Source organism: Archocentrus centrarchus, chromosome 1, assembly GCF_007364275.1.
Source record: "Archocentrus centrarchus isolate MPI-CPG fArcCen1 chromosome 1, fArcCen1, whole genome shotgun sequence".
Classification (NCBI taxonomy): Eukaryota; Metazoa; Chordata; class Actinopteri; order Cichliformes; family Cichlidae; genus Archocentrus; species Archocentrus centrarchus.
In genome coordinates, this window is record NC_044346.1 from 37,800,928 (window position 1) to 37,828,453 (window position 27,526).

Here is a 27,526-nt window from a genome sequence, read left to right on the forward strand (position 1 = left end):
CAAGCTATTTTTGTGTAAAACAAACCGAACCTCATTATATATTATTGTAATAACATAAAATAATATTACATGAGAATACAAATGTTATTCCAATCTAAATTTTAATCCTAATGAGTACACTCAGCTTGAAACTGTTATGTAGGACACAAACACAAACTGGAACCCTAAGATCAGCTGTAGTGGCTCTGCATGGGGAGAAGAATCACAGCTTTCTATTGTAGCTGCAGTAAATGATGTTGGTGTGCAGGCTGTGATCAGCTGACCTGCTGCTGCTGCTCTGAGGTTTACTGCTCTGTGTGGATGAACTGAACTCACAAAGATGTAACCCAGTATTTCACAGCTATCTGCTGATCTCCATCCCCTACACTGACAGCATACAGGCTGTAGAAATGTTGGATTCAGTGAATGAATCTCAGCATCAGCAGCTTTGATTCAAACTTATCTCTGCTGCACTGATGTAACCTGTAACTCTGACCATGAACACAAACACTGTGCACCAACACAGAGCTTTACTGTAAATACAGTACAACAAGCTAACCTATTTATTACACACTAAACTGCAGTATTTTCATACAATCTTTGAATTACACAAAGTCAGCATACTTCAGTTTATTTTCCAGTCCTTACCTTTAACTCTAACCTCTCTTCTTCCTCTCCTGTCCTCTTTCTCCATCTCTGAGTGAACTTCTCTCTCTTTGCTCTCCCTGAAATACAGCAGCTCTTCTTTTAGCTCGCAGACACACTGTGTGACAAACTGCACACACTTTGTGTGTTTGCTGATATTTGTTGAGCATTTAGAAACGTTGCATTTACCTGCCACACGTTACTCCCTTCGTGCTCGCTCCTCTTCAGTAGCGCTAGCTAAGCTGTTTATGTGCCGCAGCGCAACTTACGGACTCGGTCCGGCCCGATTATAGCGCTATAAATGATACATTAATTATATGGGTTTGCGTATTTAATCCCTTTGTACGAGATAAGCCCCGGTGATGGAGGATACACCAGTACGATTGTCTCTTGTGTGTTATTATTCCTCCATTTAGGCTCAGATCGCTTGATGTTTGACGGCGCACTGACCGGAAATGCAAACTTCTCTCTGACGTGTTGAAAAGTAACGAGTCTGTTTGAAAATGTAAGAAGTAGAAAGTACAGATACTTGTGTAAAAATGTAGGGAGTAAAAGTAAAAAGTAGTCAGAAAAATAGATACTTAAGTAAAGTACAGATACCTGAAAAATCTACTTAAGTACAGTAACGAAGTATTTGTACTTCGTTACTTCCCACCTCTGCTATGGAGTCACCAGGTGGAGCACTCTCCAGCACCCCACCCAGCGACTCCAAAAAGGGTGGGTACTCTGAACTGTCATTCGGCGCATAAGCGCAAACAACAGTCAGGACCTGTTCCCCAGCCCCATCTGTTGGTGTCCTTAAATGATATAAATCTGTATTTAAATTAAAACTGAACTAATGATATAACTAACTTGTCAGATCGGTTCCTACTTTGGTGCGGAGCTGTGCGCGGTAGATGTTAACTCAGACAGAGACACAGATTTCCTGCTGGTGGGAGCTCCAATGTTTTACCAGTCTCAAGAGAGAAAGGAAGGCCAGATCTACATCTACACTCTGACTGATGAGGTGAGCCCCGACTATGTAATATTACAGCATGAAACTTACTGTTTCCATGATCTAAATCATGAACTAAACTCATTTCCCATAGCTGCAACTGCAAAGTGAACTGAATGTGACGGCACCATCCATGGGCAGATTTGGCACCACCATATCCAGCCTTGCAGACCTAAATGGAGATGGACTCCGAGACGTTGCTGTCGGAGCCCCCCTTGAGGATGGCAACAGCGGGGCTGTGTATATCTACCTTGGAGACAGAACGAGAGGGATACGCAGCACCTTCAGCCAGGTGAGAGACAGACACAGAAACCACAGTGACCATGAAAAGCAGGGATTTTGGTTTTATTTTTGAAAGCATTTATCATTAAACATTTGTCTTAATCTGATATGAATTAGAAACCGTAAACATATAAATAGTCACAGATGAACATAGCCGCTATGATGTCACTATAAAACACAAAAAAGTTGAGCAAAGTCAAATATAAAAGCAACACAATTTAATAACTTTACTAAAATTTACAAATTTAAACAAAGATTTTGGTAAACTGAATTTTCTTGCAGGCAGCACGGTGGCGCAGTGGTTAGCGCTGCTGCCTCACAGTTAGAATACCATCTGGAAGGCCTGGGTTCGATTCCACCTTGGCCCAGGCCTCTCCCTCTCTCTGTGTGGAGTTTGCATGTTCTCCCCGTGCTTGCGTGGGTTTCCTCCGGGGACTCCGGTTTCCTCCCACATTCCAAAGACATGCACTTACTGGGGTTAGGTTAATTGGCTACTCTAAATTGCCCATAGGTGTGAATGAGAGCATGAATGTGAGTGTGAAAGGTTGTTTGTCTCTCTGTGTTGGCCCTGCGACAGGCTGGCGACCTGTACAGGGTGTACCCTGCCTCTCGCCCTATGACAGCTGGGATAGGCTCCAGCCCCCCCGCGACCCTGAACAGGATAAGCGGAAGTGAATGGATGGATGGATGGATGAATTTTCTTGCTTCACCTAATTACAATATTCCTCTGAGGTTAAAAATAAAATTTGAGCTTCAAAAAACAGAAATACTTGAGTAAAAATAAATAAATTTAGCATCAGTAACATAAAACTTTGCCATTACAACTTTTGGCTGCTCACTTATTTGATGCAGTAGCTTAAGAATGTATCTGGTGTATAAAAATCTGGGCCAAACCAAAAATGTTCTTGTTAAATTGACGGGAACAAGAAAATTCAGGTTGCCTGAAATAAATTGACAAGATTTTCAAAGAATTTGACCTCTGACTTTTACCCTTAGCTCAAAACCTGAAATCGCCTGTTGATCTCCAGCATTTTATCACAGTAGTGTGTAGAGATTACTTTAAATTGTGAAAAAACAGCAAAACAGTCAGGATGGAGGAGAATGGTGTTAATGCAGCATTTGTCACCAACATGCCCATATATTTGAAAGAACCATGAATGCTTTCAAATATATGTGCAAACTGAGCACTCTCTCAGCTGTCAAATTTCTTGTTCCAGAGACTCACAGGAAAGAAAATAACACCTGGGAGAAGCTTCTTTGGACAGGCCATCGATGGAGCCATTGACCTTGGACAGGATGGACTCCCAGATATTGTGATTGGATCACAGGGCACTGCTGTTATCTTAAGGTATTGATACCATGTTCACTGGTAATGACCTATCACATACAGTGGTATGCAAAAGTTTGGGCACCCCTGATAATTTTAATGATTTTCCTTCATAAATCATTGGTTGTTCGGATCAGCAGTTTCAGTTAAATCTATCATATAGCAGACCAACACAGTGATATTTGAGAAGTGAAATGAAGTTTATAGGATTTAAAGAAAGACACCCTCTCTATTTTTAAGATTAGGCTTAAAACATTCCTTTTTGATCAAGCTTATAGTTAGGGCTGGATCAGGTGACCCTGAACCCTCCCTTAGTTATGCTGCTATAGGCCTAGGCTGCTGGGGGGGTTCCCACAATAGACTGTTTCTTTTCATTCACCTTATTTACTTTGTTTATACTCCCCTCTGCATTTAATCATTAATTGATATTAATCTCTGGCTCTCTTCCACAGCATGTCTTTTCTCTCCCCTCAGCCCCCCTCAAAGCAGATGACCCCCCCTCCCTGAGCCTGGTTCTGCTGGAGGTTTCTTCCTGTTAAAAGGGAGTTTTTCCTTTCCACTGTCACCAAGTGCTGCTCATAGGGGGTCGTTTTTGACTGTTGGGTTTTCTCTGTATTATTGTAGGGTCTTTACCCACAATACAAAGCACCTTGAGGTGACTGTTTGTTGTGATTTGACGCTATATAAATAAAATTGAATTGAATTGAAAAGAAAGTGTGCAATAATTATTTAAACAAAATTAGGCAGGTGGATAAGTTTGGGCACCCCAACAGAAAAATGACATTAATATTTAGTAGATCCTCCTTCTGCAGAAATAACAGCCTCTAAACTCTTCCTATAGCTGTCATGGTCCTGGGCCGGTGGCCCAGTGTTTTGTTGTTTTTGTATGGTTCTGTTTTGTTGTGGGGTCTCTGTTTCTGTCTCCCTGTGTTCTGTTCCTGTTGTCCCTCTGTGTCAGTGTCTCCAGGTGTCAAGCCAGTGCGTACCATGTTAGGTTATTTCCAGTGACGTGCGGTAAGGGTCGTGACTGGTGAGGCACTGACGTCATCACATCAGATTTACAAACATATAGCTTATTCACCATTTGATTGGCAACAGTTGTTTTGTTTAACATTAACATAGTCTGAAGCAAACCTTTTAGCTCCGGTGTTGGTCTTCCTTTAATTATTATCTTCTGCTTCGATTGAAAGTCCAGTTTAGAAAATTCTTTCAGTTGAGTTATGTAATCTTCCATGTTGAACATAAGGCCAAGCAACAGGAAAAACTAACTGGCCTTGCTAACTGTTTATGGTAGCTTGCCGCCGAGGAGTCGTAGAGTCCCTGGGATCACCAGCGCCCCCTACCATGAGGCACGAGAACTGCGTGCCTCACCTAGTGTCTCTTCGCAGCAGTTTCATGATCGCTCAACACAAGAATGCATTACACACATACAGTTGTTAATGAAAAAAACAAAAAAAAAACTGTGCATTATATACACCAGCTAAAATATGGAAATTTAGTTCATATAGTAAAAGTGTTAGAACATTTTAATAGCCACATGCAAAGGGAAAGTAATCCGGTCTCACTGCATAGCATGCCAGCACAGTTAGTAGTCATTGGCAATGACTATACTGAGCCGCACCACGGATTGCGCAATCCGTGGTGCGGCTCGCCGGGCTGGTGCCTCACCGTTCGTCTCTTAGTATTTGACCGGCAAATGCGAAAATTCAGCGATTTTGAAAAAACTAATCTAAAAATGGTGTAGTTAAATCGAAAAGAACTTTAAAATACAAATCACTGAATGAATATAACCATTTAATTTATTTTTTAATTTTATATTTCCACGATGACAGGTGAGGCCGTGCCTCACCTGCCTCCCCTGACTGCACGTCACTGGTTATTTCCTGTTTTATTTTGGTAGGTCTTTTGGTCGTTGTGCTTTGGGTTTAGTTTTGCTTCCTGTGTATCCCTCCCAGCTAATTCCCATTTGCCCATTACCTGCTGTGTGTGTATATATAGTCGGTGTTTTTACTTTGTCGTCGTTGCGTCATTGGTTGTTGTCCGCTGTCCGTCTTCAGTCGTGTTAGTTCCAGTGAGTTAAGTGTAGTCTGTTTCGCGTCTCTCCCCCGTCTGGTGTGTTTCCGGGGAGAGCTCATGGTGTTCCTTTGTAAGATTAAGTAAATAAAGTGTGTGAGTGAATTTCACCCGTCTTGGAGTCTGTATATTGGGGTCCTCCTTATTGCCTGTGCAGCGGCCAGCCGTGACAGAATGACACGACCACGAGTGGACCCCGCAGACTCCGACCTCTACAGTGGTACTCACCTGGTGCTGGGGGGACCAGCATTTTGGAACGGTCCCCAGCGTTGCCACTCACCTCCTACCCCCTAAGCCGATGGCTATTCAGACTCACTCACCTGCCACTCCGCTTGCTGGCCTCTCCCTTCCTCAGCAGTCGCTGCATCCATGGAGGAAGAGGAGTCCCCGGCAGCAGCAGCGTGATTCCCTGGCCTCCTAGCGCTTCCGTTTCCCCGCTGCCTGCTTCCGAGGAAGGGAGGTCAAGCTCCCGGCGGCAGCGGAGGGACTCTCTTCAGGAGCCAAACAGTATAACGCCACGGAGTCAGTCACCACAGCTTCAGGTTTTCACACAGCCGTCACCGCTTTATACACCGTCTACAGGTTCCGTGAGTGACACCTTTGCTATGCCTGTTTCTATGCCACCCAAAAATAAAATAATGGCGCTGGGCCAATGTGAACAATGGCTTAAACAGCCCAGTGAGGTGTTTAAGCAGGACACCAATAAGCGTGTATTGGAATTGTGCATTCAGTGGTTTAGGCAACCCTGTGACAAGCAGGGGAAAGCCATCGCACATAGACTTCATGGATTAATGACAGAATACCCCTGGCTTACGGACTCATTACCACCATTAACTAAAAGTTATGTAGAGCAAATACTGAGTTGGGCTGCACTCCCTTTTCCTTCCCAAATGATTACTGCTTATACCTTGACCACAGAAGAGACTGCAGACGCTCAGTCCGAGCGTCCAGAAGGTCCCGCTCAGTCCGAGCCTCCTGTCTCGTCTCGCCACCGCCGCTGAGAGCGTGGCTGGCCCCCTGTTCTGTCTCGCTGCCGCTGGGAGTGCGGTCGGCCTCCAGTGTCATCTCCTTGTCGCCTCCGTCGTTGGGAGCGCGGTCGGCCCCCTGAACTGTGCATTTGCTGTTATGGATTTTCCAGCAGACCTCCCTGAACGTTTGTTTTTGGTTTTATGGCCCTCGAACCCCCCTGGACTGCTTCAGCCTCTTTATGTTTTTCTCCTGACTTGTTTGGACTGTTTTTTTTTTTCCGGCTTTTGCCGCTGATCTTTGGTTCCACCCTGTGGTTTTGTTTTGTTTTTGGGGTCCTGTGTTTCGTTTGTTTGGAATGCTATGTTCTTTTTCCACCATGCATACCACCCCTTGTTATGTCCAAATAACTTAATTTTAGTTTAATAGGTCCACAGCAGTCCTTATTCCAAAATTAAGCTGGCTTGTCCAAATGAGCTTTAGCAGACCTCAAGCGACTCTGTTTGTGGCGTGTGCGCAGAAAAGGCTTCTTCTGCATTACTCTCACATACAGCCTTCATAGAGCTGGTTGCTTGTTTCTGTCTCGAGATCTGGCAACACTGCCTGGGTACACCCTGTACAGGTCGCCAGCCTGTCGCAGAGCCAACACAGAAAGACAAACAACCGTCCACACACACATTCACTCCTATGGGCAATTTAGAGTAGCCAGTTAACCTAACCTAACCCCAGTAAGTGCATGTCTTTGGACTGTGGGAGAAAACCGGAGTACCCGGAGGAAACCCACGCAGACACGGGGAGAACATGCAAACTCCACACAGTGAGAGAGAGAGGCCCGGGCCAACATGTCCTGCAGGTTTTAGATGTGTCCCTGATCCAACACACCTGAATCAAATGGCTGAATTACCTCCTCAGTATGCAGTCAAGTTCTCCAGAGTCCTGCTAATAACTTCTATATTTGACTCACGTGTGTTGAAGCACAGACACATCTAAAGGTCATAGAAGATAACTGCCCCTCCCTGAGCCTGGTTCTGCCATAAGGTTCTTCCTGTTAAAAATGAGTTTTCCCTTCCCATTGTTAGATTCAACTCATTGTCACTGTGCACACAACGAAATGTTTATTCCAGATCACTCATCCAGAGACGAGCATCTGCGGTCATGCAGCCAGAGACCAGCGCTACTGTTAGGCAATGTGGTTTAAGTGTCTTGCCCAAAGACACAACGCAGCGCAGAGACAGGGGCTCGAACTTGCAACCTTCTGGCTGTAAGGCAAGCACCTACCCACTGCCACAATTGTCACCAAGTGCTGCTCATAGCGGGGATAAGAGCCCTTCTCTGTGCACGGTCCATCCGCCCATAGGACTCCTAGTACTCCTGGTCCTCATCAAACTGGCGGTTGTGCTGGTGCCTCCTTCCACAGCACACCCCACAACCATATCTTTGTTGTGTGTTTTTATTGTCATGATCCGGGGCCGGTGGCCCGGTGTTTAGTGTTCTTTGGGTTATCTCTGATTATGTTTATTTGGTTTCTTTCATGTCAGTCTTCAGTTTGTTATGGTTTTGAGTTTAGTTAGGGTTTTGTATCCTTTTCTTGTCTTTCTATGTCTTGGTGTTCAGCATTTATTAGTTACTGGCCTCTTGTTTATGTTATTTCCTCATGTTGTACTCAGTCTGCATTTGTGTCTCTGTTTACTTCCTGTTTTAGTTTGATAGTCCAGTGCTTCCTGTGTGTCATGTCTAGTTTCGCTTCCCCTGTTTAATTTGTTAGATTCTGTTCACCTGTGCCCTGTGTTCCCAGCTGTTTCTTGTTTCCCAACATTACCTCCTGTGTGTTTTTAAACCCTTGTGTTTGCTCTGTTCCTTGTCGCATCCTCCCTCAGGAAGGTGTGTTTTTTCCTGTTGTCCACTTGTTTGAGTTTTTGTGTCAGTGCCATTCATCTGCTTACTTTCACTTAATCTACAATAAAGTCACCTTTTAAGTTCAGTTTGCCTCTGGACTTCTGCGTTTGGGTCCACCCTGCTCGCCACACCACTTACACATGACATTTATGACTGTGTAATTTGCTTTGTGCTTAAATGCAAACTTTAAGTGCTTTCGCAAAAGGAGAAAGAAAATAATTATCAAAATTATCAAAAAGACGATATTTCGATCCTCAATGGATCTTCATCAGGTCTGCCACACCTAAAAACTGCATATGGCAAGCTGACTCAATGGCTGTCGCAATACAAAGCGCCTTAAAGCGATTGTTTGTTGTGATTCGGTGCTATATAAATAAAACTGAATTGAATTGTAATAAGTCATGTGTTGTTGTTCATGTGACGTACTTGTCTCATTTAAAGACCTGCTAAAGACCAGGGGATTTTTTTCTTATTATATCCTGATATGTAAAACCTTAGAACTTAAAGAGGGTGTAATTTCTGTTTTCACATGACTGTACATAAATGTGTTTCAGGACCAAGCCCGTCTTTAACGTGATGGCTCATCTATCTTTCCAACCTAAGGAGATAAGCACTGAGCAGCTCAACTGTCTGGGTGCAGATGCTAATTTACATATGGTTGACTTAACAGCCTGCTTTGAAATGGTAGAAGCAACAAAGAGATATCAAGGTAGGAACCTCATCCAGTAAAGTTAAACCATTAACAGCTGCTGACTGCATCATTTTAATCCTGCTGTATGTGTCTGCAGGGGCTACGAGCTCTGGACTGAATATCACAAACACGCTCACCGTGGATCCAATGAGACAAAAATATCGAGGGTTTTTCAGTCCAACTGATACGAAAGCCAGAAGTTTTACTTCTTTTTTTTTTTTTTTTTTTTTTTTTTTTTTTTTTTTTTTTTTTTTAGCCTGTCATGTCTGGTAGATCTTGCAAGCAGAACTGTGATCTGAATGCGTTGTTGTGCCAAACATATTTGCTATTTCAAGATGAGCTCTATAGGTTCTCAATAGGCTCTTCTTGTTGTTGTTTTAACCCTTTATTTTATTTATCTGAGTTATTTTTCCACATACTATGTAACAGCCAGAGCTGACAGGCTGAAGAAGAGGAAAATAAAGAGAAGAAAAAGGGAGAGAGAAAGGGAGCAAAAAAAAAAAGGGGAAAGAGCACAAGTCTATTAATCAGATACTTCATCACTTTAACATATAAAAAAAAATACTATCAATACTTGCAAAAATAAATTTGTGTGTGAAAAACAAAACTAACAAAGCATGTTACGCACACCAACAATTTTGTTGAGTTGTGATTGAGTGGGCGTTTGTGTCTGTGTCATGTTTGTGTCTGTGTCATGGAACGTACTTACCAATGAGGGCAAAACGCTGCAGCTCCACCCATCAGAAGCCAGAGGCAGGTACGGAAAGCCCCCGGAAACCCAGGCCACCAGCAGCCCACCAAGGGCCAGGAAGACCCCCGGCCACTCAGTCCAAAGACAACCGCACACCTACCCCAGCAGACGGGAGAGGGTGGTCTCAGACGGAGCCCCCCCAGTCGAGGAGCGAGGGCTCCAGGGAACCCAAGGCGATGAGAAGCCAGCCCCCCCCCAGCGGCCAGCCCCCTGCACTGGCCGGCGGCAGGGCTCCCGGGCCCACGGCACCCAAGGACCGCCCGACCCTCCACAGAGCCCCCCCCCACGCCGAAGAAGCCAACGCAGCCCCGCCCCGCACCCCCAAGGGGGGCAGGCCAGTACCCACGCCAGAACACCCAGCCCCACCCAGGAACCCCGAGGCACCCCCATCCCAGGGGGGTAGGGGGGAGGAGGCAACCAGCAAGGAGCGGCCAGGAGGCAAGGCACAAGGCCCAGACCCAGGTCCAGCCATACATACAAACACACCCAGACACCCGTGTACACATTTATACACAGATACTCATACATGCCCATACATACTTACCCACACACATATATGCCATACATACACATTCACTCACCCACCCATACTCACGGAGACGGTGACAAATACACAAAGACACACATTCATCCATAGCTACCCACCCTCTGAAGGCGGGGCAAGTGGAAACCACCCCAGGGCCAACAGCGACCCCAGGACGCCACCAGCCCGGTCCCCAAGGAACCACCCGACCCCTACCCCGGGCGAGACGCAAGAAATCGGGGTGTAAGATGGCCCATCCACCCCTCCTCCTCCCCAACTTGTAGGTCTATGTGTTAATGTTTGTGAGTGAATGAGGTGTATAGGGTGCAGTTAAAATTGAGGGGACAGTTATGCCACAAGCGCCAACTGTTGGTCGTCAGCGCTTGCCCATACTGCCCCCCCAAAACCCTCCATGTCTAAAGTGCAAATAAAATTTGGAGACAGACAGTGACGAGGATCCGAGTGGGGCCACCTCAGCGGCCCATCTCATCAACCTCTGAGTAACATGCCTGCCCCAAAGGTCCTATGTGTATCAGGGTGTAAGTGTGTATGTGTTGTGAGTTATAATGACTAAAGTGCAATTAAAACGGAGAGGCAAGTGGTGGTGCAGCTCTCCACGTGGCCTCTCCATCCTACATCTGTGAGTGATGTGTATTCTGTGTGTGTGTGTGTGTGTGTTTGTGTATGGGGAGGGGGAGGGGGGGGGGGGGCATATGACCAGGAAAAATCCTGGAAGAAGAGAGCCAGCTGGCCGCTGGCTCAATAGGCACCCCGACCTCCCACACCCCAGCACAGGGCAGGGGGAGGTGAGCCCGGGGCCGCGGTGACAGCATCCCGGAGCACTGCAGCACCCGAGGTTGGCGCCCTCGCCCCCACCGCAGAGGGCGGCCCGCTCCTCCTAGATGCCCATTCACTCAACAATAGACACAAACAGGCGACAGGACATACTGGCCTGGGCATGGAAATGCAGTGCCCAGTCCCCCCCAACCACCCCACCGCGGCCCCATCCCCCACCCCACCCCCCTGCAATGCAGGCACCCCAGGGCCCCAAAAGCGTAGACCGGACATCCCGACGTCAGGCCAACCCACCCCACCCGGCGGCGCGGCCGGGACAGCAGAGGCCCCCCCCGCGCCAGGGGGGGCCCACCGGGAGCCGGCGCGGCCCCAGTGCCGGGGCCCCAGACCCCAGCCCCCAAGCCATACAGGGAAGACCAGCCAACCGACCGAGGGCCGGCACCACCCCCCCAAGCACCCCGCCCACACCCCAGGACCGAAGGCAGCACCATCCAAGCCCCCACCACCACCAACCAGGACAGGCACACAGACATCACCAGAAGGTCGCCCCAGGACCCCAGCCCCAGGAGGCTACCAGCTACCCAGGCCCCCGGAGTCCCCCCCCACCCCCCCACAAAGCACATCAGGAGCAGAGCCCGCAGCCCACCACCCCCACTAAGTAATGGAGCTGAGCAGTGGGAACCAAAGAGAGTCAAATTCCTCCAATTTGTTTTTAGAAGAAGCAGACATTCTCTCTAAACTAACATGATCTACTAATAAATTTCTGTACTGAGTAATACATAGTTTATTTTTTGTCTTCCAGTTCATGAGGATCATCTTCTTAGCGATGCACAAGGCAGTAAGAACTATGTGTGATATATTTAACTCCATAATTAATTCACTGACATCACCTAAGATGCATAGTCTGGGGGAAGTTGGGATATGACAGCTAAACCATGTGGATAGATCTTCACAAATCCTCTGCCAAAATCTCTGAACTGGTACACAAGACCACAGAGCGTGTAGATGATTATCCTCTGAATTGCTTGTACAGTGGGTGCATATGTTTGAGTGTGTAAGGCCCATTTGGAACATCCTTTGTCCAGTGTAGTATGTTCTATGGAGAATCTTATATTGTACAAGTTGTATTTGGGGTCTTTTAGTCATTTTGAAGATATTTAAACATATTTCTGTCCATAAATTTTGATCCAGGTTGACAGAAAGATCACGCTCCCATTTTGTAATTGGGAGGGAAACTGAATCATCAGTTTTTATTAATAATTTATATAATTTTGATAACAATTTTGGGGTACAGAGGTTAAGAAATTCTGTTACCCAAGTAGGCATTTCTAGATTCAATTGATTAAGGTTAAATCTTCCCTGTAGGACGGACTTAACTTGTTGATATTCCAGAAATCTACCGTTGTCAATTCTATATTTTGATATAAGTTCTTGGAACGTGATAAAATTTCCATCTTGGATAATATGTTCTAAGTTATTTATACCCTTATCACGCCATAACGGAAAATTCAGCATTTTCTTTTTCTGACAAATATCTGGATTGTTCCAAATGGGTGTTAGTTTACAGGGGATGAGTGAAGACTTAGTTATTTTTAAAAATTCCCACCAGGCTGTCAGAGAGGTATTTATACTAAGGACTTTATAGCAGTTATGATGTTTAATACTGGAACTAATGAAAGGTAAATCTGAGATTTTTATTTTTCCACAAAACGCCTGTTCTAGATCCAGCCATGGGTTGTCTAATGAGTTGGATTTGATCCACTTTGAAATATACTGCAATCTACTGCTTAAGAAATAGTAATAAAAGTTTGGTAATTCTAGACCTCCACTGTGTTTTGGCTTTTGTAAAGTTTTTAAGCTTATTCTTGACGGTTTGTTTTTCCATAAAAATTTTGAGATGTTTGAATCTAGTGACTTGAACCAAGGAATAGAAGGTTTATTAGGGATCAATGAAAATAGATAATTAATTTTTGGTAAAACCATCATTTTAATGGCAGCAACTCTCCCCATAAGTGATATAGGTAAACTGTTCCAACGTGTGAGATCATCCTCTATTGTTTTTAATAAGGGGATATGATTTAATCGTACCAAGTCTGAGAGCCTGGCGGAAAAATTTATGCCTAAATATCTAATATTTCCTGACTTTAGTGGGGTCCTAGAGGTTCTCTGGAAATTACAATTCAGAGGCAAAACTGTTGATTTACTCCAATTGATAGAGTAATCAGATATAGATGAGAACTTATCTATCAGTGTGATAGTCTTCAAAAGAGAGCGAGAGAGAAGTTTTACTTCTACCTATAAGCTGACAGAAAGAAGAACTTGCTTTAACTTCTCCATCTACATGCCCGTATGAAGCTGAATTAATATTTGCACATATATTTAATGTGTTTATAAGCAGATATCGCCTATCCTGAGCTTTGACTTAGCCTTTCCTAAAGGAATAACAGTAATACTAACCACCTTGTATTTATTATCCAGTCCTTTAGTTTGATGCTGAACTCAAACTTTCAGAGATGAACTCGTACCAGATAATTCATCTTGTTGGTTTTGCTTTGCAGAAATGTGTGACAGACACATTGTCACCCATCAGCATCAAATTAAACTTTTCCCAAGCTGACAGTGAGACTGCAGACGCCATCCTGAACGTGGACAGTAGAAGGCAGTCTGCTGTTGAGGTATGTCCTACATATAATATTGATATTCACAATAACAAAGTAGTTGATTACAGTGTTTACTAAATTCACCATCTCAGTTTATTATGTGTGCTAGCTTTTCCTAATTAATGCTAATAACAAAGAGACCAATGGTAGTGTCATGTTTTTTTGGCATGAAGTGAAATTTTAATGGTGCAAGATGATAAATTAAGAGATTATCAATGTTCTAACATTTAATCTATGAACAAAGATTTATGACACCAAATGCCATCATTTTACCTTAAATACCTGCACAAAGTTTTATTGCTTCATAATTTGTAGCTCTAAAACGTGCAGCTTGGTTTGGACCAAAGTGGTAGCTGAGTAAAATGACCAACCACAATTACATAACACATCACTCAGGTGTACAGGTAATCTCAGGTGTCAGGAACAACACTGAGAGATTCAGATACTGCTGAGAAATATACAGTCACATGAAAATGGAAGTACATCCTGTTTGAGTTCTGAGGTTTTGTGTATCAGGACACAAAACAATCTGGTCCTTAGCAGGTCTGAAAATGAGGTAAATACAACCTCAGCTGAACATCATCACATGAAATATTACACTGCATCTTTATTTATTTTTCATCTGTTGTTCATTTGAGGTTGTATTAAAATCATTTAATAAGATCATTTTTTTTCCTCTTATGTCCTGATCTGTAAAACCTCAGAATTGAAACAGAGTGAACTGTTTTTTTTCCATGACTGTATGAGAGGATAAGCTGAGCAATCAGAGCCACTAACAAACAGCTGTAAGCTGCACAGATGTTGCCACCAAGTTAATTGACGGGTTTTAGCAGCATGCTGCTGATATGAAGAGTTACCTGTTTGTTTCAGTCAGCAGCAGACATTAAAATAATTTCATTCTAACATTTTCATACTTCATGTTTTAAAGGAAAACATTTTTCTCACATCAAATAAACAGATGTATTATTTTTTTACAGGTTCCCTTTGAAAAGCAGTGTAGAAAAAACGACACTTGTATCGCTGAACTGGAGGTTGATTTTGACTTCATGTACGTATATCTGACAAACACGGCTCAGAAAATATGAGATTAACATGTGTTTAATGTAAGGTGCTCCTTGTCTCCCTCAGGACTCAAACATTATTGGTGACAGAAGATAACTACTTCAATGTGTCTATAAAACTGAACAATCACGGTGATGACTCGTACAACACCAGCCTTACGATGCACTATCCTCCGGGCCTCTCCTTCTCCAGGATGACTGTAAAGTTATTTCCCAACATGGATTTACACTCCTTGGCCACTTTAAATAACTCTACAGCTACTATTTGAGCGGTTGAGCCATGGTTGTACAGATCAGACTCAGTTCACAGGCTGTGGGGAGCGCTACTATTAGTGTATTTGTGTGTTGTTGCATACAAGCTGATAAGCTGCCTTAACATCCTTCCTGTGGTCATCCAGTAATGGGTCATTCTGTATCAGATCACACACTCCAAAAAAATGTGATTTTAAACCTCATCCGCTCAGATTTTGATGACATTTTGTTTATGGGTAGTCTTCTGTGAGGAAAGGTCAATTTTTAAATTTCAGCTTAAGTGGACAAACGTTTCCTGAGAGATGCCATTTCTCTCTCTTTTTTTTTTTTTGAAAAAGGTACAACATCTGTAACTCGGCAACCAATGATCTGATTTTTGAAAGTAAAGTATCTTTTATTTTACATAAGGAATACAAACCTGACATTTATTTGCTCTTCTGAGGATATTTACTGACCTTTTTGACCTTGAAATTGACAAAGCCAGTAAATCTTTCTGTTCACTTGTTTATGTTCAAACTCTTTCCACCAGAGAATACTTTGAAAAATCCTGACAAAAATAACAGAAAATATTTGAATTTACATACATGATTGTAGAAATTCCTGAATTTCTGAGCTCTCACAGTTCTGCACATTTTACTAAATGTAAACATCTCAAACTACCAAAATGCACTGAACACTTTATAACAATTCACAGTATTTATAGATCCTTTTACTGTTTGTAAACAATGACGACGTAGGTAACAATGCGCGTGCATTTTGGAAACGGAACTATGGCGGAGTTCAATAGCATTTTAATCTATGAGAGGGGATTATCAACGAAAGATTGTGAAAACTACCTGCAAAAATTAACTTTGACCACCGGTAACCGACTCCCGATCCCTGTGGTACGTTAGCAAGTGGCCCAATATCCGTGGGCGGATATATGTTTATTTCCTGGAGAAACCCAGCATATACACCAGAGAGAAGTTGCGCATACAAGACACTGGATGCTTACAATTATATAGTTTATATAATAGCCTACCAGCCAATGCTGTTTACTTTAGATATTAGTATTTATCTAAACCTGACATCCCGGTATAACCAGATTAGATAAATAACTAGATAAATAACCTGATATAAAATGGGCACTTCAAGCATTTCTGGATCGTGTCCTCAGTCCAGTTTTTATCAATACATTTGATGGCTTGCAGCCACAGACGCCTGCATTTTCTCTCAAACAGCTGTGATCCCGAGGGAATTCGGTACAACTTCAGTCCACTTTTGGTAGAGTAGAAATTCTGACAGTCAAACATGTAACAGCCAGACATTTTGATGCTAATATGGCTCATACATCACATTTAAACGCTGCGCAGTCTCGTTGTTCTTATTGATTTGAATGGAGTAGCAGTTCACTTCTGTTGCCAAAATGCGCGTGCATCCTTTGATGACGTAGGCTGTAAAAGGGTCTATACAATTGATTAAAAGTCAGATGATAAATATCTGAAATTTATTAAATTAGTGGCCAAAACTGCCACTGCTGAACTGTTCTGGGCCATAACTGACTTGTTTTCTGTGGCACCAAAGGGGAAGGACCTGAAACATACACAGGATGTTCAGGTTGAATGACCTCTGTGAAACTATGCAGCATAATTTCACCCTCAAAGTTTAAACTCAGTCTTACCTGCAGTACATCAAAGAAACTGTCACAGTAGCTGAAAAAGCTTTTACCTCAAAGAGTCTCTGTTCATATCATTTTTTTTTTTTAAAACAGGCCTTGAGAACACTCCACAACTGCCAGGATCTAAAAGGAGTACGCAACAAAACTATATGCAGCGTGAGCCTTCCTGTGTATCGCAGCAGATCCTCTGTGAGTCAGACTGCACCCAGATACTCTCCTAACACACAGAAGTGATGTTTCACAAGTGCAGACCTGAGACCAGCTCTCTGAAACTTCAGTCTTAGTCTTCTCCTGTGTAAAAGTGCATCTGTGAATCAGGTCTAACAACTTTTTCATTTAAGAAGAAGAAGAAGAAGAAGAAACAGCCTTTATTGTCCCACAGAGGGGAAATTTGGGTGTAACAGCAGCCGCAGTTATTATAAATATAAATAAAGATATAATAATTCACACTATTAAGAAAAGAATATATATAAAATCAACAAACAATATTAACCTTAATACTACTAATAATAACACTATATACAATGTACATGATGTGCCTGTGTGTTGAACCTTAACAGGCCGGACTATTTACAGTATATTATATATTATCCTACATTGTGTAGGTTATTGTGGTTTTTGTTGGGAGCAGTGATGATTATAAAGTCTTACAGCTGCTGGGAGGAAGGATCTACGGTAACGCTCCTTTGTGCATTTAGGATGCAGCAGTCTGTCACTGAAGGAGCTCTCCAGCTCAGCAACAGTTTCATGCATGGGATGGGAGACCTTGTCCATCAGTGATGTTATTTTGGTCAGAGTCCTTCTGTCTCCCACCACCTGCACTGAGTCGAGAGGACATCCTAGGACAGAGCTGGCTTTCCTGATGAGCTTGTCTATCTTCTTCCTCTCAGCTGTAGATAAGCTGCTGCTCCAACATACTGCTGCATAGAAGATGGCTGATGCCACCACAGAGTCATAGAAGGTCTTCAGGAGTGTCCCCTGCACTCCAAAAGACCTCAGCCTTCTCAGCAGGTAGAGTCTGCTCTGACCCTTCCTGTAGAGCGCATCAGTGTTATGAGTCCAGTCCAGTTTATTGTTTAGGTGAACACCCAGGTACTTATAAGAGTCCACTATCTCAATGTCCACTCCCTGGATGTTCACCGGTGTCCGTGTGGTGGGTCTGCGCCTGCGGAAATCCACCACCAGCTCCTTGGTTTTAGCGGCGTTGATCAGGAGGTGGTTCCGCTGGCACCAGTCCACAAAGTCCTGAGTCCACTGTCTGTACTCTGAGTCATCCTCACCTGTGATGAGGCCAACTATGGCAGAGTCGTCAGAGAACTTCTGCAGATGGCAGCGTGGGGAGTTGATGGAGAAGTCTGCAGTGTAGAGGGTGAAGAGGAACGGTGCCAGCACAGTTCCCTGTGGGGCCCCCGTACTGCAGACCAGCCTGTCAGAGACACCTTTTTGTTCCCACAAAAAGGCAACATTTAAATCTTCTTTCCATGTCATGCATAATTATGATTGGAACGACACGATGTTCATGACGATTGCTGCAAAAAGGTACAACAATCCAACACAGAACAAAGACAAACACGTTCTCTTAAATATTTATTTTTGATAATTACAAGAAATTCTTTCTCCTCCTCAGGGATAATCAAGACCCCAACAGGACCAGTACCCTGACCAAAAGTATCTCAGTGCAATTTGAAGTCAAAATTTTATTAACAGTGTAAGTTTAGCTATTCAAACAAAAAATATTATTTGATGCTTCTGTGTGATTTATTTCTGCAAGTCAGTAGTTCGTATAATCCCTCAGCTGCATGCTGTGATCAACTTTTCAGGAACCCAGACAGCACTACCTATCTGAACTTCACATCAGAGGAGCCTGAACCCAAAGAAGTAAATATTACATACAGGGTAAGGCACTAAATTACTCTGCAACCAGAAACCATCCAACAGAACTGGTGATCAGTGATCTGAATACTTCTTTCAACTTGTACTTTTAAAGGGTATTCAATGATGATTATTATACACTGCCTGGCCAAAAACAAAAAAGGTTGCCACCTGGCTTTAACTAAGCAAATAGATACGAGCCTCCTATTGGATAATTACTGCTTGGGCGTTTATCTTTCAGCTGGCAACAAGTTATTTAACCCCAACTGGTGCAATGAATTGCTTCTCATTTCTTAAACAACCATGTCCAAAGACACATCGAGTGGTCGTGGAAAAGATGTCACTCTGTTTGAGAAGGGACAAATCATTGGCATGCATCAAGCAGCGAAAACATCTAAGGAGATTACAGAAACTACTAAAATTGGGTTAAGAACTGTCCAACGCATTATTAAAAACTGGAAGGATAGTGGGGACCCATCGTCTTCGAGGAAGAAATGTGGCCGGAAAAAAATCCTGTATGATCGTGATTGGCAATCACTTAAACGTTTGGTGAAATCAAATCGAATAAAAACAACAGTAGCACTCAGGGCTGTTTAATAGTGAAAGTAAGAGCATTTCCACACGCACAATGTGAAGGGAACTCAAGGGATTGGGACTGAACAGCTGTGTAGCCTTAAGAAAACCACTAATCAGTGAGGCTAACCGGAAAAAAAGGCTTCAGTTTGCTAGGGAGCATAAAGATTGGACTCTGGAGCAATGGAAGAAGGTCATGCGGTCTGATGAGTCCAGATTCACCTGTTCCAGAGGGATGGGCGCATCGGGGTAAGAAGAGAAGCAGGTGAAGTGATGCACCCATCATGCCGAGTGCCTACTGCACAAGCCTGTGGGGGCAGTGCTATGATCTGGGGTTGCTGCAGTTGGTCAGGTCTAGGTTCAGCAACATTATGTGCTCACAGAATGAGGTCAGCTGACTACGTAAATATACTGAATGACCAAGTTATACCAGCAATGGATTTTTTCTTCCCTGATGGCACGGGTATATTCCAAGATGACAATGCCAGGATTCATCGGGCTCAAATTGTGAAAGAGTGGTTCTGGGAGCATGAGACATCATTTTCGCACATGGATTGGCCACCACAGAGTCCAGACTTCAACCCCATTGGGAATGTTTGGGATGTGTTGGAGAAGGCTTTGTGCAGTGGTCAGAATCTGCCATCATCACTGCAAGATCTTGGTGAAAAATTAATGCAAAACTGGATGAAAATAAATCTTGTGACATTGCAGAAGCTTATCGAAACAATGCCACAGCAAATGCATGGTGTAATCAAAGCGAAAGGCGGTTCAACGAAATATTAGTGTCTTTTTTTTTGTTTTTTTGGTGGCGTCTTTTTTTTTTGGCCAGGCAGTATAGCAACACATTAGATTACTCGTTGCTGAAAAAAAGTAGTCAGATTAGAGTAACGGATTACTTAGTAACGCGTTACTGACATCACTGCACCTCAGTGTGGGTGGAGTCGATATAGCAACACGGGCAGTAGTCTCGTGACGTAATTTGTATGGGACTCAAAGTGTGTTAGCTTTTGTCTACACTGCTGTGTTGTGCGATGGTACCCGTGAGCAGCCATTATCTTGGAGACTTCATGATAAACGTTCTCATTTCCTGTCTTGTCTCCCACCAAGCACAGAAATGTCTGCACCTCCTGATTTGAATACGGTGTTGGTTTGCGTGCCTCCAGTTTCTTGTTGATGGGTTTTTAAAATGGCATGGTTGATTCTGGTGAAGGAGTCGCTCACATGACTCTGCTAGTGACTGCACTCACTGGCCAATCAGTGGCATGTTTTTCTTCGACGTCACATTTTCGGATCACCTCAGATCGCTTGGAGCCCTGGCTGAGTGGGTACTACAAAAGTACCAGGTACTAATGGAAATGCCTGCAAACCAAGCCAAGTTGAATCGAGCTGTGCTGCACTAATGGAAACATGGCAATAGACTTCTATGAGACCACCTGTTGTAATAACCACAAGTATCGCCCCCTGGTGGCCATTAAAAAGAATGTAGGGTTAAGGCATTTCTGTGTTGGTTTCACTTTTCAGACCTGGAACCTACATTTTCTTTTACACTGTCTGTGATTTAGACTCAGCCTCAAGTGGTTATTAGAGGAACTGCAGTTGTTAGCTCTCCTGTGTTGGCTTCATTTTTCAGTCCCAAAGAAATATTGTTTTGTTCAAGATTATGCTAAGTTACAGTAACTGGATGTAACTGACAGACTTGAGGATGACATCAGTATTTTCTAGGGGTGGGACTCGATTAAAAAAATTAATCTAATTAATTAGGAGCTTTGTAATTAATTAATCAAAATTAATCACATTTTAATCACATTTAAAAATTTAACATGATAAATATTAATTTAAGTTTGGTTGATGAATGAATCAATATACCTAAGCTTAAACTACAAAATTTTGTTTATTTTCCCACCAGTCTACTACACAGACCAATGAAGGGTGGAAGTGCTCCTGTGATAAGCAAACTCCTGAAATTAAAGTTAAGCATCATAACTGGATAGTTTTATTCAACATTAATGTCTCACTTAATATAGTTGGAAATTAATCATTCTCAGCTGTATTCCTTGATGTTGAAATGTGTTATGCTTGTTTTAACAGCTTATTTTGAATTAAAGACTTAAAATTAAACCACAAAAAGGAGCAAAAGTTCGTTCTCCATTTAACCAGCTGCTTTTACACAGCTGTGCTTTGCACTCATGGTTGCTAGGCGACATGATCTACGCAGAGGTGAGGGCAGGTGATATGAAGGCTAGCCGCTCACTTCCGGCCTTTGCAGTCTTCATGGGCTGCGAAGGACATGGGCCGGGTCCTTCAAAGGATGCGGCCGCTGAATTTTTAACATCGTACGTCGATATAATCTGTATGCCTGGAACTAGTGCACTGAGAAACGTTCTGGTGCAAAGTGCGATTAAAATGCGTTAAAATTTTTAATTTGTTAATTTCCCCGTAATTAATTAATCGAAATTAACGCGTTAAAGTCCCACCCCTAGTATTTTCATCTGGGTCTCAGCAGAAAACTGAATATTTCCTGATGTATTTATTTTAAATAACCATTCTGTCTCTGACCATTTACAGATCGATAACACTGGTTTTAAGGATTTCCCTGTCAATGTTACCCTGTTCTTCCCAACCAAACTGGAGCATAACTTTGAAATGAAAAGCTATGAAGTTGTTGTGAAGCAGGTAATTTTGTGTCTGCCAGAAAACTTCTCACTCATACTGCTGCTGCATATGAAAATATATAGCCTTAAAGCTCACCAGACTTTTTCTCTTCAAGAACAAAACAGAGTGCACAGCCAGTACTGACCAGAAATCCAAGGTAAGTACAACAGATTTAGTATCAAAATGCTGACAGTATATTGACTGTATTTGTAAAATTATCAGTACCTTAAAAGGAACCTGTTGGCCAACTTTTTATTTACTCATACTTGGACTCTGCTACAGTAACTTTGTGTGATTCACATTATAAAAATAATACTTATGTGTGTACTTCCAACTGCACTGATCTGATTTGAAATGTTGACAATGTTTGATATGAGTATTCCCACTTATTGCAGTATATTTATGACAGGAAATGAAGAAAAGCAGGATAAATATCCCTTAAAAAATAAACTGTTGGTTGTGTTACAGGACTGCCTGCCAGAAAATAAGTGTGTTGCAATGGTCTGCGATACTTTTGATTTGGAGAAACTTTCAGCTGCAGAGTTTACGCTGTCAGGAAAAGTACATTTTAGAGACCTCGATCAAAAGGCAGCCGTATGTACCAACTAAATACACACACACAGAAAACACATCATATATACCATTAATATATTACATGACAAAAAATGTATTATTCTGGTCTTATTTTACACAATCTTCCTTTTCTGAAGAAATACAAAGGAGACAGTGGAAAGGTTACATTTATGAGTGCTATAAAGGTTCAATATGACAAGGATCGGTATGTGCTGGAATCTCATACACAAAAGGTATGTTTTAGTTTGACTACAACATATTTCTGTCATTGCTTTTTCAATAAACCTCATTTATTGTATTTATTACACACAGAATAAAGGTGGTTTTACAGAATCCCAATTTCCAATGAGAAAGGTACTGTCAGTATTCACAAGATAAATTAAAACTAATAGATCATCATTAAAAAGTCAGGCACCACTTTCAAAACTTGTTTTCTCTGCCAACAGACTGAAGTTCGGGTTGATTTCATTATCCTCCCTAATAAGCTGCTGATCATTTCAACTGGAGTTGGTGTGGGACTCTTGCTTCTGATTATAATCACAGTCATCCTGTTTAAGGTGAGAGCTTATTTTCAGATTGAAGAAGACTTGTCTTCATATCAAGATTTCTGAAGGTCCACAACCGCATTAAAATAACTTGAAATTGTGATTTTGCTGTTTGGTCTAATGGTTCTCTTTGTGTCTGTCACAAGCTCGGCTGCTTCAAGAGGAAAAAGTTTTGGGAGGAGGAAGAAGAAAATCTCCAGGATAGCAGCGCTGAGATACCATTCCCTGCTCTCACTAAATCTGACCAAACTTCAGAGGATAATCAGAACCAGGAAGAAGCATCCCATCTCCTCTCCTCTACCCCCACTAACGGGCAGATTGGGCAGTCAGAGACTGATAACAAATCTGATCAACCTTGTGAGGAAAATGCTTCAGAATGATGGTGCAGCTGAAAATGAAATTAGTGTTACTATTAATGCACAAAGTGAAGGAATAGCATGAAAGTTTGGAAAATACACTGGTTAGTCTGTTCTAATCTGTATTAATCCAAGCTGTCACCAAGCAAAGACAAGAAAGAGTGAGAAAAAAAAAGACCAAAACTTTCAACCTGTTTCTGTCCAAAGGTAACAAAAGCTTATAAGGTGAGCTATATAATTAGCATGCAATCTCTCCTTTTTGGTACATTTTTAATTACATTGGTTAGCTTTGGTTTAAACTGTGTCTCTGACCATTATTTGTTTTTTGCTTGTGAGCCAGACAATAACAAACTTGGTTTAGGGGCATGATTGTCACGTCCTGGGCCGTTTGCCCAGCATTTTGTGTTTATAGTTTATTTCCTAAGTTTGTCCTCCCAGTATGTTTGATGTCTTGTTCCCAGTGTTGTGTGTCTCTCTGTATTCTGTGTCAGGTTGGCATCTCTGTTCCCTTGTCATACTTCCTGTTTTATTTTGATATCCATCTAGCCGCTGTCTGTTGTATTCAGTTTTGCTTCCCTCTGGTCTCGTCTTGGTTATCAGTGTCACCTGTGTTCCCACCTGTTTCCTCTTCCCTCATCAGCCCTTCTGTGTATTTAAGTCCTGCGTTTTCTCTGCCTGTTGTCGCGTCATTGACGTTATTGTGCCTGCGTGTTCCTGTGTTCCCCGTGTCTTCCCTTCGTCTCCCTTCCAAGGGTTTTGTATTTGTTTTTTTCCCTACGTAAATAAATACCTTTAAGTTATGCCACTCTCTGGAGTCCCTCGTGTTGGCCCTTCCTCGCCCGTTTCCTCCCCGGCCATGACAATGATATCCCAGGTCTGAATCCCAGATGAGCCCCCATATACCACAATAAATACCAGGAGAGGCACAGTTTAAACAGGAACATACCAAATTATTAACAAACAGAATTAAAAGATCAAACTGAGCATCATGACTTGTGTTACCAGTGTGAGTGGTTGGTAAAAGTAGTAACTGTTTTAAATAGTGCAAGACCTAAAGTAGCAAGGAAAACAAACCAAACGTGCAATAAACATGGCACTGGGAGGACAGACATTGAAGACAGAGAAAGTCTGCGCTTGAATTCACCAGGGGGATTGGCCATGTACTCTCATGTAAACCAGAGCCCTGAAACTCTATAGTTAAGATCTCTTCTAGCTCCCACGTCACATTTAAAGATTAGGAAACAGGAATTTGATACAAAGGAAATGTAACCTCAACATGTATGATTAACTTTTCCAGAGTTTTATCAGCAGAAATATACAGCAGGTAAAATAAGTATTGAACACATCACCAGTTTTCTAAGTAACTATATCTATGGGTTCATTTCTTTGCATGTGTGGATTGGATGAGTTGTTACATCTGCTGAGAACTTCATGTCAATAGCACCATTAGAAATATATTAGCTTAGAAAACTGGTGACGTGCTCAATACTTATTTATCCTATATAGCACTTCAGTTACATGAAAACTGGGAGTCAGATTTTATTGACTAGAAAACTGTTGTTTTGTATTTACAAACCCAATTAAAAAAAGAGAATCTCATAAACCGATATTCTGTTTACAATAGAACCCAGAAAACAAAATGTACAATTTTAAGAAAAAGTTTAGTTTGAATTTGATGGTAGCAACATGTCTCAAAAAGTTGGTATGGGGGAAAAAATGGGAAAGTAGGTTAACTGGTATCAGACATTTAACATAATTTGGTATAAAAAGAGCACCTTAGAGAGGCAGAGTTTCTCAGAAACAATGAGAGGTTCACAAATCTGCAAAACATAGTGTGTGCAAATTGTGGAACAATTTCAGAATAATGTTCCTCAACATAAAGTTGGAAAGACTGAATAACTCATCATCTGCCGTACATAATATCATCACAAGATTCAGGGAATGAGGAGAAATCTCTGTGGACAAGGAACAATGCTGAAAATCAGTATTGGACGCCCGAGATCTTCAGGCCCTCAGGCAGCACTGCATTAAAAACAGGCCTGATTTTGTCATGGAAATCAATGCATGGGATCAGGAATGCTTCCAGAAATCACTGTCTATGAACACAAATGCGGGTTAAAGCTCTGTCATGCAAAGAAGACGACATAAATGAACATGATCCAGAAACACAGGCGCTGTCTTCTCTGGGCCAAAGCTCATTTAATCATCAAAGTCCAGCTGCTGTTCTCAGGTTCCAGACTGTTGCTGAACAGTGTAGATCCCATGCAATAACAGTGAGTTCAACCACATTAGTTGAAAATCAAGGAAATTGGACATGAAGCTGAATGAGCACCAGATGCATTTTCTTTCTGCAAATATGGTCACAGCATCATCTGGGAAAAACAAGGAGTTTGTGAATAACTCCATGAAGGAAGCCATTCACATCACACACAAGGGACACTTCAATTTAAAAATCTATTAAAATAAATCTGTTAAAATTTGACTGAAGATTGATACTTGCAGTGAACTGCAGTTCTCCACCAACAGTGCAGAAATCCAAGGTTTAATATGTATTAATCCTGCAACTGTTTCACATGCTGGTTTAACAATCTTAATAAGAACCCCACATCCCTTTCTGTTAGCCATAGCCTAGCATGCATTTCTTTGTTTATGCACATTTACATTTTAATACATTGTAACATTTTAACAGTGCAGGCTATGCTGGCTTCTGCGCAGGTATTTATTGAGATAGCAGTTCAGCTTACTTGTAGTTTATCTATGTGTTACATGTGTGAGTGAGCAGAACTTTAGTTCATTACAGAAATGAGATGTACATGTTTACACAAAACCGGTATGTGATTATCAGTGTAACAAAAATTTACAGGCTGGATTGACAATAAACTTAACAATGTCCTTCATAAATCAGAGAACTTAAATATAACTTCAGAAATTTGGAAATTATGAATGACTGGGAAATTAAGAAACCGGTTTTAAATGTAGATGAATGTTTACAACATCTTCCTTTAATTTTCCCAGTATTTTTTGGTCTCTTGTTGTTTGTGTTCATTTAAAATTTTAGTTTATTTGGCGTTTTGAAGGTCTTGTTTTTTGTTGCACTGTTAATTTATTAAAATATCTCTTAAGGTCTGCATCCATGCATCGTGACTGAGTACTTTACTTCTGTATCTAAGTAACAATAATGTAACAATAATGTCTGTTTTCCATGTTATATGTGCACTGCCATGTAAACTGGATGCAATGTCTCTGCTATAAAACTAAATAAATCCTTACACCAAATCATTTTTGTGATATAATGACATCTCATAGCTCTGCCAGCATTTCAACATTTTCACTCAAATAAAATACACTGTGGAACAACACTTTTTAAATCAGAGTATAGCACAGGGTTTTAGCCAGAGAAACATTTTCAGCCCAGCACATTTAGTGGGGGACGAGGGTAATCCTAATTAGTTTATTAATGCTAATTAACTTGCTAATGTTAAATGCTAAATGCCACACTCGCTTTCTAATTGAGTGATGGTGAACAGTTAGGCCTGAATTAGACTTCTGCCTCAGGTCTTTCGGTCTTTAATGCATCGTTAAAAATATGAGAAAATAATGTTCAGTGTGGCACATCGGGCCGCACATTAATAATGATGCTTGTTTTTAGGGCTGCAACGATTCATCGATTAACTCGATTAAATCGATTCTAAAAATTTATCGACACAAATTTACTGTGTCGATGCTTCGTTTAAACTCTGCAGCGCTCAGCTGTCTCGGTGTAAGCGGCGCTCCTCACTAGCATTAGCAGCATTAGTGCTGACGTTTTTTTGGGGGTTTATTGGGGGCTGGCAAACCAACATAGAACTGCATTACCGCCACCTACTGGACTGTAGTGTGAATCACTCACGTATACACAAGCACACATTCTAAAAAGCTCTCCGTCGCTGAGATGGATTTCATTTAACACAGAGTGGATCATCGCTAGAGTTGCCACCTGTCTCGTAAAATACAGAACCCCGTATGTTACGGGACTCCGTGGAATACGGCTCCGTAACATGCGGGGTTCCGTACTTTACGGGACGGGTGGCTCTCTGTGTGTCTGTGTGTGTTGTGCTCGCTGAGAATTTCAGCTGCTATTTTTGTCTTTACTTCAGCTGTAGCTACCAGAACTGGTTTGCTAGCGAGCGCGGGCCATTAGCACTAGCGATGGTTCGGTACCGGAAGGCCCGCCCCCCAGGACCGAGGGGCTCCTTCAAAATATTTTTTATACTTTAATCCCTTATTAGTGACTAAATATAGACCTGCAGTAGAAACGTATTTTCGAGAATGCTTGTGAATACAAAGCATTACACCATTACTCACACATGCGCCATGGCTCCCGCAGCCACTAGTTTTTCAAAATACTCATAGCAGGCAGCGGT

At 42.2% G+C, this 27,526-nt stretch overlaps 1 pseudogene; it reads left to right on the top strand.

Annotated features, from left to right (window-relative positions):
- LOC115778460 (integrin alpha-L-like) overlaps positions 1-23,208 on the top strand; it is a 49,401-nt pseudogene extending 26,193 nt beyond the window's left edge.
- Positions 23,209-27,526: the final 4,318 nt, after the last annotated feature.